Raw genomic sequence first — 17,886 nt, 5'->3', positions numbered from 1 at the left:
TAAAGGTCTCATGGGATTAGTATGCAGCTTCGTGGATACAGGAAGTTCTCTTTTCAAGATATTTATAATTAGGAATCTGTTTATCCCTAAAAGATTATTATACTATTTGATAGGCCATAAATTAATTTTAAAGAAGTGAACAAACACACATTGTGATCTCTTAACTCACTTGGGTTAAGACTGTTTTTTAAACTATCTTGGTTGAAAGTTTATTTCATAACCGCATATTGCACACCACCAACACCACTACCCCCACATCTAATGGAAGGGTCATGTATTCACAAGCCTGCAGGGGCCAAGTAGATATTTAATGAGTGAAACTGGCTGGATGTAAGCAACTGAGTGTGGTGAGGTTTACCAAAAGAGGCATTCTAATATTTTGCTCTAGATTCTAGTCACATGAACTTAAGGTCAGGGCTAGAAGATCTTCTGATTTATTAAGAAAAACTCAGAAATCTAAATTTTTAGATCTCTTCTAAAGGTGCTGCTAGATCTCTTTAATACTGGCTGAATCAGAGCAAATATTTTTTTTTTTTTTGTCTTTTTTTGCCTTTTCTTGGGCTGCTCCCAGGGCATATGGAGGTTCCCAGGCTAGGGGTCGAATCAGAGCTGTAACCACTGGCCTGCACCACAGCCACAGCAACACGGGATCTGAGCCTGCATCTGCAACCTACACCACAGCCCACGGCAACACCGGATCCTTAACCCACTGAGCAAGGATAGGGGTAGAACCCGCAACCTCGTGGTTCCTAGTTGGTTTGTTAACCACCACGCCATGATGGGAACTCCAGAGCAAATATCTCTATAGATTGAATTTGCCTTGCAGGTGCCCCACTTTGGAATCCAGTTTGGAACTGAGTAAATCTATTCAGTAGTGTTATTTTATACTTGATTGGTAATGTAAATGAACTGACCAAGTAATTAAAATATTACTGAGACACGGCAGTTAATAGGAAGAGATAAGAAAATGGAAAAGCAAATATATTCTATGAGGGCAAATAATCACTAAAAGATGTACTTGAAAATGATCAGTGCTAATTACTAGTATCACTCTGAAAATCAGTTCATGTTAAGAGGATCCGTGTCAAGATTTCATGAAACAGATGTGCCATTAAATAATATTCTGTATTTTAAATTAGAAATGAATTTCACATGTCACACAAGGCAGTTAAAGAAAGACTCATCCTCTATAACTGACTAAAGCTTGACATTTTTATTGAAAGAAAGGAGCAAGAGATTAATCCATGGCACTGACTTCCTGGTTATTGTGGCATAATGTTCCCTCTGTAAACTTTGACCCCAGTGGGCTTTCATTATGATAAATTTACTTACCTTCATTACATTCTTTTAATAAAACCTGAGGTCCTCTGAATTAGTGAATGTTTTAACAATGCATAATTTCCACCATCCTGCTAATCACCATCTTGATGGGTTTATTGTTTGTTTGTTTGTTTTCTGTTTTAACTTCATCTTTTAACCAGAGAACATTTAACCCCTTTATCAAGGAATGGAGATTTTTTTCTTCATACTTTCCTCTTTTTCTTGATCAAAAATCTTTACCTGTTCATGGCTTTTTTTCCTTCTAAGTAGATATTAGTTTGACTGCTAGTTTTCAACCAAAGTAAACTTTGGAGTAAGAATAATAAATTGAAATGAGAACAATATCTGATCTTTATAGCTGATAAAGATATAATGTATATATTGATAGAAATAACTTTTATGTATATTATTTATCCCATTATTATAGGTCCTCTCAAAAGATGTCTAGTCGCTGATTGTTCACTTAGAGAAGAAAAGCAGCAATTTACAAACCATTAATCATTGGAATAATATATATTTCTCTGACACTTTATAACATTGTTATAAAATACTACCTCTTACAACACAAAATACTTGGATAGTATAATCATTCTTGTCTAGTTGATATTCAGTTGGCATTGGAAAATGGACCCCAAACCCAGATTCTTGAACCTTGTCATGTCATTGCCAACATATATCCCCCCTTCCTTCCTCTTCCAGGACAAAACAACAAAACAAACCATTTTTAACTGTTAGCTAAAGAACTGTTCACCAATTTGTGAAGATTTACTATTACTCCAGTTTCAATCAGGAAGCCATGTCAGCATTTCCTAAATGTTGCATCAGATCACTAGTAGTGATAGAGGACCCTTCAAATGTGGAAATGTAACTTGAAGTCCACCCTATCTTCAAATACAAAATCATTTGTATGCTTCATTCACTTTCAAGTAAATCTGTCATATATCATCAAACTGGTTTTAAATTGAAAATAGGAATTTTTTCCCATTAGCTTCAATAACAGGTCTCCCACTGCCCCAGACATTAAAGAAATCTGATGATCCATTAAGGTACCATTTTGATTTTGCCTGTTCCTTGGCCAGACACTGTGTACCTTGGGGTGTGGACTCACTGGTTTGTAAAGCAACCTCTATATCATCAAGTCTCTTCCTCATAAAATAGTACTGATGATTTGGAGCTAAAATGTTTGAGTTTGTTTGCTCTCATCTACAATTAACCTGTCTGTTATAGCACTCATAATGATATTTAAGGAGGAATGAAGATAACAGGCTGTCTGACTCTTGGAACCAAGCAGAAATGCCCATACGTTTGTGGTGGGAGTGTATGTACAGATCTTTCTAAGCAGCCACACAATTTGGGTGTGGTGATGGTTGTACCCATACACGCTAGTAAACGAATGTTTCTTCGCTGACTTTGACTTGTCCTGAGCTAAAATCCTTAATTAAGATTAAAAACCATATCAATATGATCATATTTCAAAAAATTAGTCCTACTTCTTGGAGAAATGATGATTCTAGGAAACATACAAGATGAGCCTGGAGCATCTTGTAGTGCTAGAAAGTAAGGAAATACTTTTAAAAAAGGCCCAATGATGGGAGTGTATCAAAGGGATACAGGAGCCAACTGAAAAAGCTCCAAAGGCCAAAGCTGGAAACATTTGAGCAAGAAAAAAGTAGTATCAAATTATAATACAACACATAAAATAAATACCTATAAATCCATATTGATAAATAAATGTTTGAATAATTAATAAATAAAGAAGAGACAAATCTTCCATGCAGAAGAATTCTCAATAACTTAGAGAAATACTCCACCCTTAAACGTGGGATGTGCACAGTGAGTCCCTTCCATGGAGCACAATGCAGAACTGGGGAGGGGGAGAAGAGAAATTTTACAGTGAAGACACCTGACAGACACCACCTCAACCCTGTGATCAAGGCCAGTATCAACAGTCATAAATCATGTGGATCATATGTTCCTTTGATATGATGTGATCATGTCACTTTACCTCTCTGGTCTTCCCCAAACCCATAACCCCAGTTTAACCATGAGAAAAACATCAGACAAAAATTCTGATAGAGGAGCATAAAAAACACCTGACTTGAACTCTTCAAAGCCGTCAGTATTGTCAAAACCAAGAAAACCCTGAGACACAGAGTAATAGTCACCTCCACGAGGACCTTAATGAGACACAAGGATATCCTGGTGAGGATCCTGGGGTGGAAAAAGGACATTATGTAAATACTAAGGAAATCTGAGTAAAGAATGGACTTTAGTTAATCATGACGTATCACTACCATATAAGCTCACCTAATGTTCTTGCTATATTAATAAATAAGATGTTGATGAGAATCTTAAGGTTATAATTAAAATACCCAGGTTTCAGAGAATGGCTTCCTCAACTGGGTGTCATGTGGCAGTGAAATTCACCCCCGTATACAATGCAAAAGAAAAAAATTGGTTAGTGGCAGCAAGGAAATTGGCTTAGTGTTATGACCTTTACTTGTTGTTGAAAGGAATGTTTACTGATAACAATTAGCAATTATCATTCACTATTATCGTTATTATATGAAATGTAATAAGTATTAACACCCTATGAAGAGAAAGGCAATCTCAGAATAAAGAATTATTTAAATAAATTCATCTTTATTAATAATCAGCTTGGATTCTGTTACTTAGAATCCAGCAGTACTACTGACTTCATTCTATAAAGTATGAAGCACTACATCTGACGTATAGAAAGTGCTCAACATTTGATGACTGTGGTGGCAGTTGTTTGATATCTGAACTCCTCCTACACAAGGTGGGTACTTCCTTATGTGAAAGAGTCCTACTCTGGTATTCAAAATGTGGACTGGCTTTGGTGAGACATCATTAGCCCCTTTGTGGGGGGGGGGTGTCTCTGTGGCTCTGACCAAAGGGGAAAATTCTTCTCTTTGCCGTGACCCATTTCTCTCTCAATGTGTCCATGTGCCTCAATCACATTCATGAGCCAGTTGTTCGAGTATGTGTTATCAGTTCATTCACTTTGTATAGAGACATGAGAGCCTCATTTTCCTGAGATGCTAGAGACATGGAAATAAAATCATGTCAATAAAATAAAATCATCCAAGAAGCAGTAGCTATGACCAGCAATCTCACCTCTGAGTGGATACCCACAGGAATGAGTGTGTTTGTCCACCAAAACCCACCTATGATCAAGAATGGTCATAGCACTTTATTAATATCACTGCAAATAATGCAATTGTCCATCAAGAGTAGACAAAATAAATAATGATTATATTAATTCATTCAAATATAATTCAGTGATGAAACTAAAGCAATTACTGCTGCAAAAAATGCCATGATGAATTTTGGAGACAAAAGAAGCCCAATACATAAGAGGTCATATTGTAAGACTCCATCAATGTAAAGTTTAAAAACAGGTAACAGGAACCTGTCATGACAGAAGTCAAAATAGTGGCAGCATCAGGAATATTGGCTGAGATGAATTACACAGGAACCTCTTGTGGGCTAAAAATGTCCTATTTCTTTATCTGGATGGTGGTTACAAGGATGTAAACATATTTAGGTTTTATCAAGCTATACACTTAAACCAGGTCAATTTTTATATGCAGGTTGTAGGCAAATAAAGAAACATTTTAAATAAAGTGAATTTTCTTAAAAAAAAAAAACAATATGGTCTTTGAAATATGGCAAATCTGGTTCAATATTCTGGCTCTGCCATGTATTTGTTACATGACCCTGGGCAGTCTCACCAATCTTAGTCTCACTTTTTCATTTATAAAATAGAAATAATTCCTTTTTCATACAGTGAATGAGATAAGGTAAATGAGATCACGTGTCTCTAGCACATTTCCTTGCACTTGGTGAGTGCTTAGTATTGTTGACTTCCCTTCTGCCTTCTGTCCTGGTGGATGGCCTCACAGTTCTTACTTCCTGTCTTGAGAAAGCCACCAGCTCTCAGGCCTATTTGTAGGGAAAGGATGACTGACCCACCCTGACCCAAAAGTGCTCCAGCCTTCCCTGGATCACCTATTCCTCAGATCCTTTGAAAACTTTTCTGGGAATGATTCTTTTGTCTGTCTGTCCATCCATACATCCATCCACCCACCCATCCATCTATACACCCACTCATCCAAATAACATTTATTGAACTGCTACTATGTGCCACGTTAGGGAAACACTACTAAATAAAGCAATTATCATTCCTGTCTGTGAGGACTTTACAATCTTATGAAGAAGACAGGCAGTAAGCAAATAAATCCATAATTATTAATTATGATTTTTAAAAAGGTGCTATAAAGAACAGAGAGCAGCGATGGACAGGTGAGAACCGGAGGTCGAAGAGCAGCCAGTCACGAAGATCAGAGGGAAAGCTCCTGCAGTATCCTATCATTGAAGTCTTATAACATCCAAAATAATTACAGAGTATACATAAAAGACATAATCATCACCAAAGAGAATCTTCTCACGTATGAACGCTTGTTATAACATCTCTTCTGCTTCTCAGAAGAGTTTTTTGCATAATTCCTGTTCCTTAGACGTTAGATTTCCAGATAAGTAACTTTTCACAATCGTAATACAAATTCACTTGTACGATGAGTTACAGAGATGGGGCATAAAGGGAAATACATGAGAACAGGTAACCTACCTCTCAGGATGTAATGCAGTTTACTGAGAAGGACATAGGGATTGTTGTCTGAGTTCATATTTTGTCTCCATTTCAAGCTCTATGACCTCAAGCAAGTCACTCAACTTCTCTGAGCCTGAGTTTCCTCATGCAAGAGTAATGGCTACCTCAGGCATATTGTGAGAATTAAACGAAATGACATACACACAGCATCTGCATGAAAAAGTATTTCCATGCTTTTTTGAAAGAACATTCCTGTTATTTCACTACAAAACTTAAATCCTTTGTACTTGAAGAGTCTCATGACAGAAAGTTCAGCTACTTTATTTTTATTTTATTTTATTTGTTTTATTTTATTTTATTTTATTATTTTATTTTTGCTTTTTAGGACCACAAGTGTGGCATATGGAAGTTCCCAGACTAGGGGCCGAATTGGAGCTGCAGCTGCTGGCCTACACCACAGCCACAGCAACACAGGATCTGAGCCACGTTCATGACCTACATCATAGCTCACAGGCGGTGCTTGTGGCAATGCTGGATCCTTAACCCACTGAGGGAGGCCAGGGATCAAACCCTCATCCTCATGGATACTAACTGGTTTCATTACTGCTGAGCCACAATGGGATCTCCCCAAAGGGTCAAGTTTTAAAAGCAGGTACATTCCTATCTCTTACATTTCTTACTCAAACATGGACTGTTGGCTTGGAATTCTTAGTTCTGTGCTAAACCTTATTACTTTAGGTGGTAAATCATTCCTGATTTTCTTAATTCCCTACCCAAAATGGCCTCGGGCTATCTGGGGCAGCATCAGGAAGTGAGCCTGGCCCAGCCAGTTGGGGAGAAGTGAACACTAAGACTTGGGGTGGTATCAGAGCTGTAGGTAAGCCTGCCTTGCCACCTGGCCTTTGGGCCCTCCTTTCTTCCCCATTGTCCATGGTTGCTCTATTGTGGGACCTCCTGTAACGTTTCAAAAAAGGATAGGGGTGGGAGTTCCCGTTGTGGCTCAGCAGTGATGAACCTGCCTCGTGTTCATGAGGACGTGTGTTTGATCCCTGGCCTTGCTCATTGGGTTAGGGATAGAGCATTGTGGTGAGTTGTGGTGTAGTTTGTGGACATAGCTTGAATCTCACATTGCTGTGGCTGTGGTGTAGGCTGGCAGCTATAGCTCTGACTTGACCCCTAGCCTGGGGAACTTCCATATACTGTGGGTGCAGCCCTCAAAAGACCAAAAGAAAAAAGAAAAAGAGTAGGGGTGGGAAAAGAAAGAAAGGCAGTCAGATGATTTTGCTCTCTGGATATTCCTCTCTCGGAGGTGGCCCAGAAAAGTCTACAGTCTGCAGCTCTAGACTGTGCCCGACCTCAGTTGGGAAAGTCACTCTGTGTCTTTTCTCATTTGTCACATGGGACAATTCTAGCCTTGCTTCCAGTAAGCTCAGGATTGTTGAGGCTCAGACAAAATTTTGCATGTGAAAGTTCTACATACACTTTAAAATGCTGCCCAGACTTCAGGTGCTATAAATATTAGCCTTTCCTGTGCCACGTTCACATGCATGGCTGGCCGAGAAGCTTCTTAGACCTGCTCAGGACTGAGCTGCTAGAAGGGGATTTTTGTAGGTCAGTGAGTAATGGAAAGTGTCTCAAAGGTAATTGCCTATTTTTACTTTGAAACAGCAGCCTTCTCAGAGATAGGCTTTTAATAGTGAGAAGAACTCAAAGCTTGGAGGATTAAAAGATAATTAAAAACTATACAAAACAAGCCTTTTCTGATACATTGTGTAATTTATCAGGGCACCTATAAAGGTGCTGTTGGCCTAGGTTAAACTGAGCAAGGCTCACTGAAGTAATGGGAACTGATCAAATCTTTAGTGTTGCAATTTCCTGTTCTTAGCAAGTGGAGTAAAAGACACGCTGGGTGAGAGACAGGAAGAAATAAAGACAAATGATTTTGTGTCTATGCAGTTTCTCTCAAGTACACCAAGATAATCATCTGCAAAGTGCTCTAAAACCTCATATTTTAAAAGATGCACCTCCAAATTAGGCTTGCAAGAAGTAGGTTATCATTGGTCGTTATATGTGCCTGTTTTTCAGTTCCTCAGCCTGTTCTCAATGTGGGGTGTGCTGATGTATGCTTTTCTGTTGACTTCTCCTGTAAACAGATTTTTCCTTTGAGAAGTTACCTGTGGAAATATCCAGATCCAAGAGCCCCTAAACTTAAATCTGGGCAGTCAAAGAGCATGAGAGGAAACAAAGCTGTGAGTTGCTTCCCTCATATGTTTTCCCTAAATTATTTCAAGACAACTACTTCAAAGGATTCTTAATCTGAGGTAGGTATTTCAATTGTAGAAGAAGATGCATTCTCTAGTCAAAATTAATTTAAGCCCCTCATAATCTGTAGGGCTTAACTGGTCATCCTACTTTTCCCTTTTGAAGTCTAGCAAGAAAGTGAGCAGAATAAAAATATTTTTAAATTTACTTTCAAAGTTGTAAAAGGCAGAACCATCCCAGGCCCTAGGAGCTCAAACAGAAAAGCATTACATTTTATATATTACATTAAATAATAACAAAAAGTAACCTAATAGGGACAAGTTCCAAAATCCTTTCTGGATAATTTGGTACAGTTAAAATCTAGTGTGCCTTTTTTGCCTTTCTTAAGTACTCTATGAAACAAGATACTCTCAAATGTGTTAGAACATTTCTATTATGATTGGCTCAGAATGGCTGGAGGTCCCTGAAATGACTTATAATGAACTAAGCACATGGTATGGCGTCATAAGTCATTCTCTTCAGAGCCTCCTGCCTGTTTTATAGAAATTGCATAACTGGGAAGTAACACATGAAAATCTTACACTCTGTCAGTTGAAAGTTGGATCACAATTCCAAAATTCAGTTTCAAGTATAGAGCTAGAGTAGAAAGCCAATTTTTTCATCTTTCGCAATGTTCAACTTTGTTTTCGATAGCAGAGAAAGTGAAGGGTAAGTTTTTTTTTTTTTCTTTCCTTTAATTAGTTTTGCATCTTTCCTTGGTTTTGTTGTGCAATTTCAGAAAGGCTGATGTTAAAAGACGTTAAGATATACACTCTATGTTAACTAAGAAATCAATTTTTGGTAGGATTAGAGTTATTAATTGCAAGTAATTAAGCATCTCTGGATGACTGAGGCTGAAAAGGAATGTCATTTAAAGATATTTTGCGTTCATAGAACAGAGATCCAGGCTGGAGATCCAGGGTCAGGACAAGATAACCAGAAATATTATCCAAGGTTACAACTGTGGGTTGCTCAGGTAAAGACACCATTGCTGCTGGAAATACGAGACTCTGCGCTGCAAATTGTGCCATCAGTACAGCTAACAGTGGACAAACAAGATGTCCTTAGAACTACTGCTTCCAGGACCTGATCTCACTGTCAATTCTGCTGCTGTCATAGGTGCTCCTGACTCCAGCCTTACTTGCTCCAGGTCCTAAAGGTCAGGTGCATCCAGGTGGTTAATAGCACCCAAGGTAACTGCTCCTGCCTTAGATGCAAGGGAGGCTGGGAATGTGAGTACTTGGCACTTTCATTTCCATAGACTCAAAACATGAGGAATTCTCAAAACACTGGAGGGGTTAAGATACATATTAACCCAGAGTGACAAGTGTCCCAAAGCTGAAAGAGCAAAGTGGTCACTGTGATTAGAAAAGTAATTCTGTCTTTCTAGCTCTCAAACTTTCTACACTGAAAGATTACTAATGGCTTCAAAGAGATTTTGCTTATGTAGGTTATGTCTATCAGTATTTTACCATATTAGAATTAAAAGAGAAAATTTCAAAATATTTATTAATTTATTTAAAATAAAAATTTCATGTCACCAATAACAATTACATGTTAACATGAATCCACATGCTTTATGAAAAATAGCTATACTGTCCAAAAGAAAAGAAAAGAATAAGGGTGATATTGTTTTACATGTTTGCAGTCTCTAAATTCTGGCTTAATAGAAAGCGTTTGGATTCTCCTATCTGCTTCTCCATTAAACTGTTGTAAAATTACCCATTCTGTAGTCTCTGGAAAACTGGATCATACACTTGTGAGAGAATAAGAGTGAAAAGGGTAAAGATCATCTTATTATGATGATGAAAATAATTTTGATCTTGAGGACTTCCTAAAAGGGTATTGGGATCTTCCTATCTCAGCTTGAGAATTACTAGATGAAGGATTTACTTTGTGAGTGGAATTAGATGATATGTATTATATTGAGACACACAATTCTTTGGATCCCCTTCTATATCCTGTCACATATATTTTTATCCAAGACTTGGAAATTTTGCCTGGAGGTTGACAGGATTGAGCCTGCATCAAATTACTATTATAACGATGTTTTGAATAGACAGCAAAAATAATAGCAGGACTGAATCTTGGGTATGTTATGGAGCTGTGTCCTCTCCTTTGATCTCAAAGTTTATTTCCAACTCTAATTTCTGATTCTACAGTACCCTAAGTTTGGGTATTGTAAGCAATGGCAGATTCATTCACTTTTTTAAAAATACCTTTTTAATTTTACAACAGGTTTAGACTTATAGAATCATTGCAAGGAGGTACATAGAGTACCCACAATGTTTCCTCTATTAGAAACTTACATTAGTAGGGTACATTTGTTATAATTGTGATATAGTAATTCATTATTGTTAACTTTCATGAGTTATTTAGATTTCCTTAGCTCTTGTTTAATGTCATTTTTCTGTTCCAGGATCCCATTCCCACACTAACCACAGTGTGTTTAGTCATCACAACACTTTAGGCTCCACTTAGTTGTAACAAGTTCCTCAGACTTCCCTCATTTTTGATGACCTTGACAGTTTTGAGGAGCACAGGTCAGGTACTTTGTGGGATGTCTCTCAGTTGGGATTTGTCTGATGTTTTTCTGATAGTGGAACTGGGGTTATGGGCTTGGGGGAGGAAGACCATAGAGGCAAATTGTCATTCTCATTACATCATATTATGGGTACATATTATAAGAATGACTTACGACTGTAGTTGTTAACCTTAATCACCTGGCTTGAGTTACTCTTTGTCAGTCAGGGTCTTCATTGTAAAATGGCTCCTTTTTCTCCATTTCCATACTGGGCTCTTTGGAAGAAAGTCACTGTGCACAGCCCACACTTAAGAAGTGGGGAGTTATGCTCCATCAACTTGAGGATAGAGTGGCTACATAAATTATTCATAATTATTCTGCATGGGAGATTTGTCTATTCTTTCCCATTTATCTAGTCAATCCTTTATTTATATCTGAATGTACAGATGGATATTTATTTTATGCTTTGGGTTATAATTCAATACTGTTTTTTATTTATTATGTAGCTCAAATTGTCACAGCTTTGACTCTTGGAACAGTAGCCTGATTCCCTTTGACATACCCCTATCCCTGTGTGGCAATTTTGTTTGTTTGTGTGTACTTCCTTCTTTTTGACACTGCATAATGTTCCAGACTCATCTGTATGTTTCCTGCCCTAGTCCTAGAAACATCAATTTCTCCAAGGAGATTTGTTTCCCTTTATTAGAGAATGGTATTAGAAGCCAAGACCTGAGTGATAGACGTGCTTATTGCTGCTGGGGTGTCATTGCTTTTATGTGCTCTTAACTGACACAGCGAGGAGATATATGTGTGTACTAACCCATATACACACAGATATCTATAAATAAGCCTATATGTAAACATCTGCATCTATATTTAGCTAAACATTAGTTCATACCAATGTTTCTAATTCTACTCCCTCCTCTTGCATTTGTTGTATATTGGTAAAGTTATTTTAACGGTGAAGAAATTTTGGAATGGTAAATGTGAGAGGAAACAAAAGGATGAAAAGCACAAGGAACAAGCAACTAAGGCGAATTAAACATCCAAGAACCTTTACTCTACTGCTCATAGCTACAGTCATTAAATATCCATAGTAAAAGAACTTCTAGAGAGTAAGCTTGAATCTTGTAGGTTACAGTGGGGAGAGTATATAACTTCCCTGTTTCTTAGTTTTCTTATCTTCAAACAGGAAAATATAGCACTTTACTCACTTTACTCACAAGAACGTGAGGATTAAATGAATTAACACAAACAGTATATTTAGAAGAGTGCCAGGATTGGTATTTATGACCTATTGTAACTATGTACTCTATGGGCTAAGTATATTATTATTTATATTTTACAGATGAAAAAAACAGAGAGGCATAGAGATATTATAACCTGCTCAGTGTCTTACAGCTAGTAAATTCAGACCCATTCTCTCATAATCTATGCCCTTTAAAGGGTTTCTGAACAGCTCTCTGCTTATATCTCTTTATGTTAAATTAAAATATAAAATGCTTCTATAAATCTAAAGGGAAGGGAGTTCCCGTGGTGGTGCAGCGGAAATGAATCTGACTAGGAACCATGAGGTTGCAGGTTCAATCCCTGCTCTCGCTCAGTGGGTTAAGGATCTGGCATTGCCATGAGCTGTGGTGTAGGTCGCAGACGCGGCTTGGATCTGGCGTTGCTGTGGCTGTGGTGTAGGCTGGCAGTTGTAGCTCCAATTAGACCCCTAGCCTGGGAACCTCCATATGCCGTGGGTGCGGACCTAAAAAAACAAATAGATTAAAAAAAAAAATCTAAAGGGAAGGCTAACTACTGAAAAGACTTAAGGATGCTTTGAATATTCTCAATATCCAATTCTAATCCACTGCTACATAGATTATCCTAGCTCCCTCCTCTTGCATTCGTTTTATATTTGTTATATACACAGCGATCATCAATATTATCATTTCTCATATTACCAACACTTTCATGCCATGAAAGGACTCAGTTAGTGGAGTGGATTGACCTTCTCAATGTTCACGCTGTCACTTTAAGCCCACTGAAGCAAAGGTCACTCCTAAGAAGGGAGTTAAAAGTTAGCTCTGCCTTATCTATGCCTATGACTACTTGTTGTAAGAAGACTCACTTAGTGAAGGGTTCCTGGAAGCCTTACTATTTCTTACCTGCCATGCGCTATGGGGAATGTGAGACCAGGCCATGATTCATGGAATGTGCAGTTGGTGAAGGAAGTGTCGTAAGAAAGTGAAAAGGGAGGAGATTTGTTGGGGAGAACTAGTTGACATTTATCTACTCAAATCAAATAAATGACAATTTTACACCATATATATATATACATATATATATGTGTGTGTGTGTGTACATTTTTTTTTTATTTGCTCCATTCCGTATCTACTCTCCTTTAAACATTAGCGACTCTAATTCCTTTATCATGCATAGATAGCCCTCAACGTCACTGTTTGTTGACCTTACAGCTTCATTCTGAACCTGGGTGCCTCCACACCAGGAAGATTCTAAAGTGGGAAGCACCCATCTCCCTCTCCCCTTTCCTTATCACCATATTTTCCCCAATTATCTCTCTTTGCATCAATCTTAAGATGTGAAAGACATCATAAGTATCTTATGAAGTCATTCAACAAATATTCCCTTAGGGCCTACTATGTCTCATGCATTTCACAAGTCATGAGGGGCAGTACTGAGCCTGATATATGCAGTCTTCCCTCTCAGGGAGCCAGCAGACCACTGGAAAATAACATCAACTTGTATGAACTGAGGGCTTACTCTTGGTCACTAATATTATTATCCTCATTCTACAGATGAGAAGACTGAGGGTGGCCTAAGGTTCTACAACTAGAAATGGGTACAGCTGGGACTTGAATGCAGGTGTGTCTGATGTCACACACTTAACTACACATCCATCCTCTCTCTCTCTCTCACACACACACACACTGTCTCTTTGTCTCTCTCACACACACATACACACACCTCTCAGGAACCTTGGCTCCAACTTTGCCACAGTTTCTACTGAATACTTTGATTTGCAAATATAAAGAATTCTCTGAAGCACAACCTTAAACAAATCATGGTAGACAGCTGCGCGAGGACAGCTGCAGACAGAAAAATGTGGCCGGATGCTCTGGGGATGGGCAGGAAAGATGTGTAGTGAGGCTGCTCCACCAGAGGAAGCAGTGACAGGCGAAGGTAAGAGGGACTGAGATTAAACCAGCTGGACCCCAAACCATAGTAGAAGGAGGCCTTAAATATTCTAAAACGCACTGTCTTTTTCAGTTACAAACGCAACTAGGACATAAGTATGTTTTTTTCTTTGCCTATATCATTCAAGTGATTATTCAAATAAATTTAAAAATCAGTGTTTTCACTGAACTATGTCTGATACTATGAGGTAGAAAGACCTCGGGATAAAAAAATCAGGAGACCTAAATTTTTGTCCAGTTGTGCTTCAGTAGTTCAGCTGTGTCATCTTCTGCAAGTCCCTTATCTTCTCCCTTCCTAGGTTTTCTTCCTTCTAAAATAAGGGAATTGGGCTACTGAACCTTAAGGATTTTGAAGTTCCAAACTGCGCCGATGCCATGATTTACCAAGAACCTACATTGTCTCTAGTACTGCATTAAACAGTTAAAGGTTTAGGGGCAATTAATTAGAAGGCAAACTTCTAGCCCTCTGGATCTGTGCTGTCCAGCACAGTAGCTACCAATCACATGTGGCTGTGGAACACCTGAAATTGTAGTGTGACTGAAATATAATCTTATTTCATTTTAGTTAATTTAAATGAAGACACTGATAATTGTATTCAGTTATTGACAACTTTATGTTTGAAACAATGTACGGATGTGAATCTCTTTTATTCAATGGTAAATTTTGTGCAATCTAAATACAGATCAAGTGTTTTTGATGAAAATTTAGTATCTATATTGGGATATGTTGTGAATGTAAAATATACCAGATTTAAGACAACATTTTAAAAACATATATCACAATAATTTTTTGATTACAAGTTGAAATAACAATGTTTTAGACATATGAGGTTAAGTAAAGTAAAATATTAAAATTAATTTCATCTGTTTTTATTTTTTTTTTCTTTTTATGGTTGCACCATGGCATATGGAAGTTCCCAGGCTAGGGGTGGAATCGGAGCTGCAGCTGCATGCCTCTGCTGCAGCCACATCAATGCCAGATCCAAGCCACATCTGCAACCTACACCGCAGCTCACAGCAACTGGATCCTTAACCTGATGAGCCATGTCAGGAACTCCCATTTTTACTTTCTTAACGTGACTATGAGCACATTTAAAATGATATATGTGGCTTGCATGATATTTCTTTTGGAGGGTTTTGGAAATTTATGAATTGCGATGGATGGTTTGATTGGCAATCTAGATCCTAGTCAGTTGATCCTAGTCAGTCATGGGTGCAATGGAGAAAATAACTGTGTCACCCATTGAGGAAGACACTTGTACCAGTCTGAGTCATTACTCTTGTGAGGAAAGACTTGACCTAATTACCTTTGCTAACAGGGTGTGTTTTAAGAGAACCAGGGAATGCAAGGTCTCTGTAGTCTCCAGTGCTTCCAAAATTGGGATGAGCTATAGGCACAATGGATAAATGCACTGTGACTTATCATCTGAGTACACCTGCACTCCTACCTCCAGAGAGGGGATCTATTTGGATTAGCCTGTCTCCATTCAACATGAGTACCCATGTTGGGTGGAGGTTTGAGCCAAGTGCCTTCAAATGCTCTTCCCCATCGCCCCACCTGGCTGCCTTTAGCCCAGCCACACATTTCTGGTTTATTCAGTTGGAGACAGTGCTACCTGGAACCTGGAGATAGCAGTGCTTGTTTTGTTCTTTCCACAGGGATTGAACTGTAGGATCTTGACACAAAAATCACTGGTGAGGGAGTTCCTGTGTTCACGTGTGGCTTAGCAATTATGAACCTGAGTAGTATCCATGAGGATGTGGGTTCAGTTCCTGGCCCTACTTAGTAGGTTAAGGATCCAGTGTTGCTGTGAGCTGTGGTGTAGGTTGCAGATGTGGCTCAGATCTAGGGTTGCTGTGGCTGTGGCATAGGATAGCACTGGTAAGGCTTTCTATCAATGGTGAGAGTTTTGAATTTGGGAACTTCTTCTGTTAATCTTCTGGTAATCAGGGAGGATTACCTCTCTGGTCATTGTGTGGTCAGCCTGTGGTGACTCACCTGGTGTGACTGGGGAGGGTCACTTTCCCTTGAGAGAATGTGGTTAACTCTTGTGGCACGATCAGAAAGGACAGCCATCCTTGGTCAGGTGTGGTGATTCACTTGGAGTGACTGGAGGACCACTGCATTAGTGTGCTAGGGCTGTCACAACAAACACCATGTGCTGTATGGCTTAAACAACAGAAATTTCTTTTCTCACAGCCCTGGAGGCTATCGGTCCAAGATCATAGTGTCAGCAGTTTTAGTTTCCTCTGGGGCCTCTCCCCTTGCCTTGCAGATGACCACTTTCTCACTGTGCCCTCACATGGTCATCCTTCAGTCTGTGTGTCCATATCATAATCCCTTTTTAAAAAATTACTTTTTAAATTGAGGTATAATTGACATGTTATATTAGCTTCAAGTGTACAACATAAGATATAAAATCTTATGTTGTATATATGGCAAAATGATCATCACAATATGTATAGTTAACATCTGTACACTTACATCGTTACAAAAGTTTTTTTCTAGTAATGGGGACTTTTAAGATCTTCTCTCTTAGTGACATTCAGATATACAATATAGTATGATTAACTATAGCCACCATGCCATACATTAAATCCCTCTGACTTAATTTATTTTGTAACTGGAAGTCTGTACCATTTGACCCCCTCACCCCATATCACCTCTGGCAATGATCAATCTATTCTCTGTATATACGAGCTTGGGGTATGTGTGTTTTGTGTTTAATTACAAATATAAGTGAGATCATACGGTATTTGTCTTCGTCTGTCTTTTTTTTTTTATTTCTAAATGATTTTTATTTTTTCCATTGTAGTTGGTTTCCAGTGTTCTGTCCATTTCTGCTGTAAGCAAAGTGACCCAGTCTCTCTCTCTCTGTCACACACACACACACAGGTTTTTTTTTTTTTTTTTTTCCTGTCTTTTTGCCATTTCTTGGGCCGCTCCTGCGGCATATGGAGGTTCCCGGGCTAGGGGTAGAATCGGAGCTGTAGCTGCCAGCCTACACCAGAGCCACAGCAACGCAGGATCCGAGCCGCGTCTGTGACCTACACCACAGCTCACAGCAACGCCAGAGCCTTGACCCACTGAGCAAGGGCAGGGATCGAACCCGCAACCTCATGGTTCCTAGTCAGATTCGTTAACCACTGCGCCACGACGGGAACTCCTCTTTGTCTGTCTTTTTTCACTTAGCATAATGCTCTTGAAGCCCACCCATGCTGTATAAATGGCATCCGTTCATCCATCGATGGACATTTAGGTTGTTTCCATATCTTGAGTTGTAATATCCTTTTGAGGTAATGTTTTCATTTTCTTCAGTTAAATACTTAGAAGTGGAATTTCTAGATCATATGGCAGTTCAATTTTTAATTTTTTGAGGAATCTACATTCTGTTTTCCATAGTGGCCTCACCAATTTACAGTGCCCAAGTGTTCCTTTCTCTCCACAATCTTACCAACACTTATTTCTTATCTTTTTGATGATAGGCATTCTGACAATGGGAAGGTGGTATCTCATTAAGGTTTTGTTTGCATTTCCCTGATGATTAGTGATGTTGAGCATCTTTTCAAGTACCTGTTGGCCATCTCTGTATCTTCTTTGGGAAAATGTCTCTTCAGACCTTATACTCACTTTTTAATCAGATAGTTTTCTTGCCAATGAGTTGTATGATTTCTTCATCAATTTTAGATATTAACCCTTTATCATATATATGATTTGAAAATATTTTCTCCCATTCAGTAGGCTGCCTTTTCATTTTGTGATGATATAATTTTTTCATCTCAGATTCGGGCCCACTTATATGATCTTATTTTACCTTAATTCTCTTTGATGGCTCTATCTCCAAATACAGTCTCATTCTGAGGTACTTGGAGATTATGACCTCAACATATCAATTTGGTGGAAA

This window comes from Sus scrofa, chromosome 15 (assembly GCF_000003025.6).
Source record: "Sus scrofa isolate TJ Tabasco breed Duroc chromosome 15, Sscrofa11.1, whole genome shotgun sequence".
NCBI lineage: Eukaryota > Metazoa > Chordata > Mammalia > Artiodactyla > Suidae > Sus > Sus scrofa.
The sequence above is the reverse complement of the archived record's forward strand: the minus strand, read 5'-3'. Positions refer to the sequence as shown.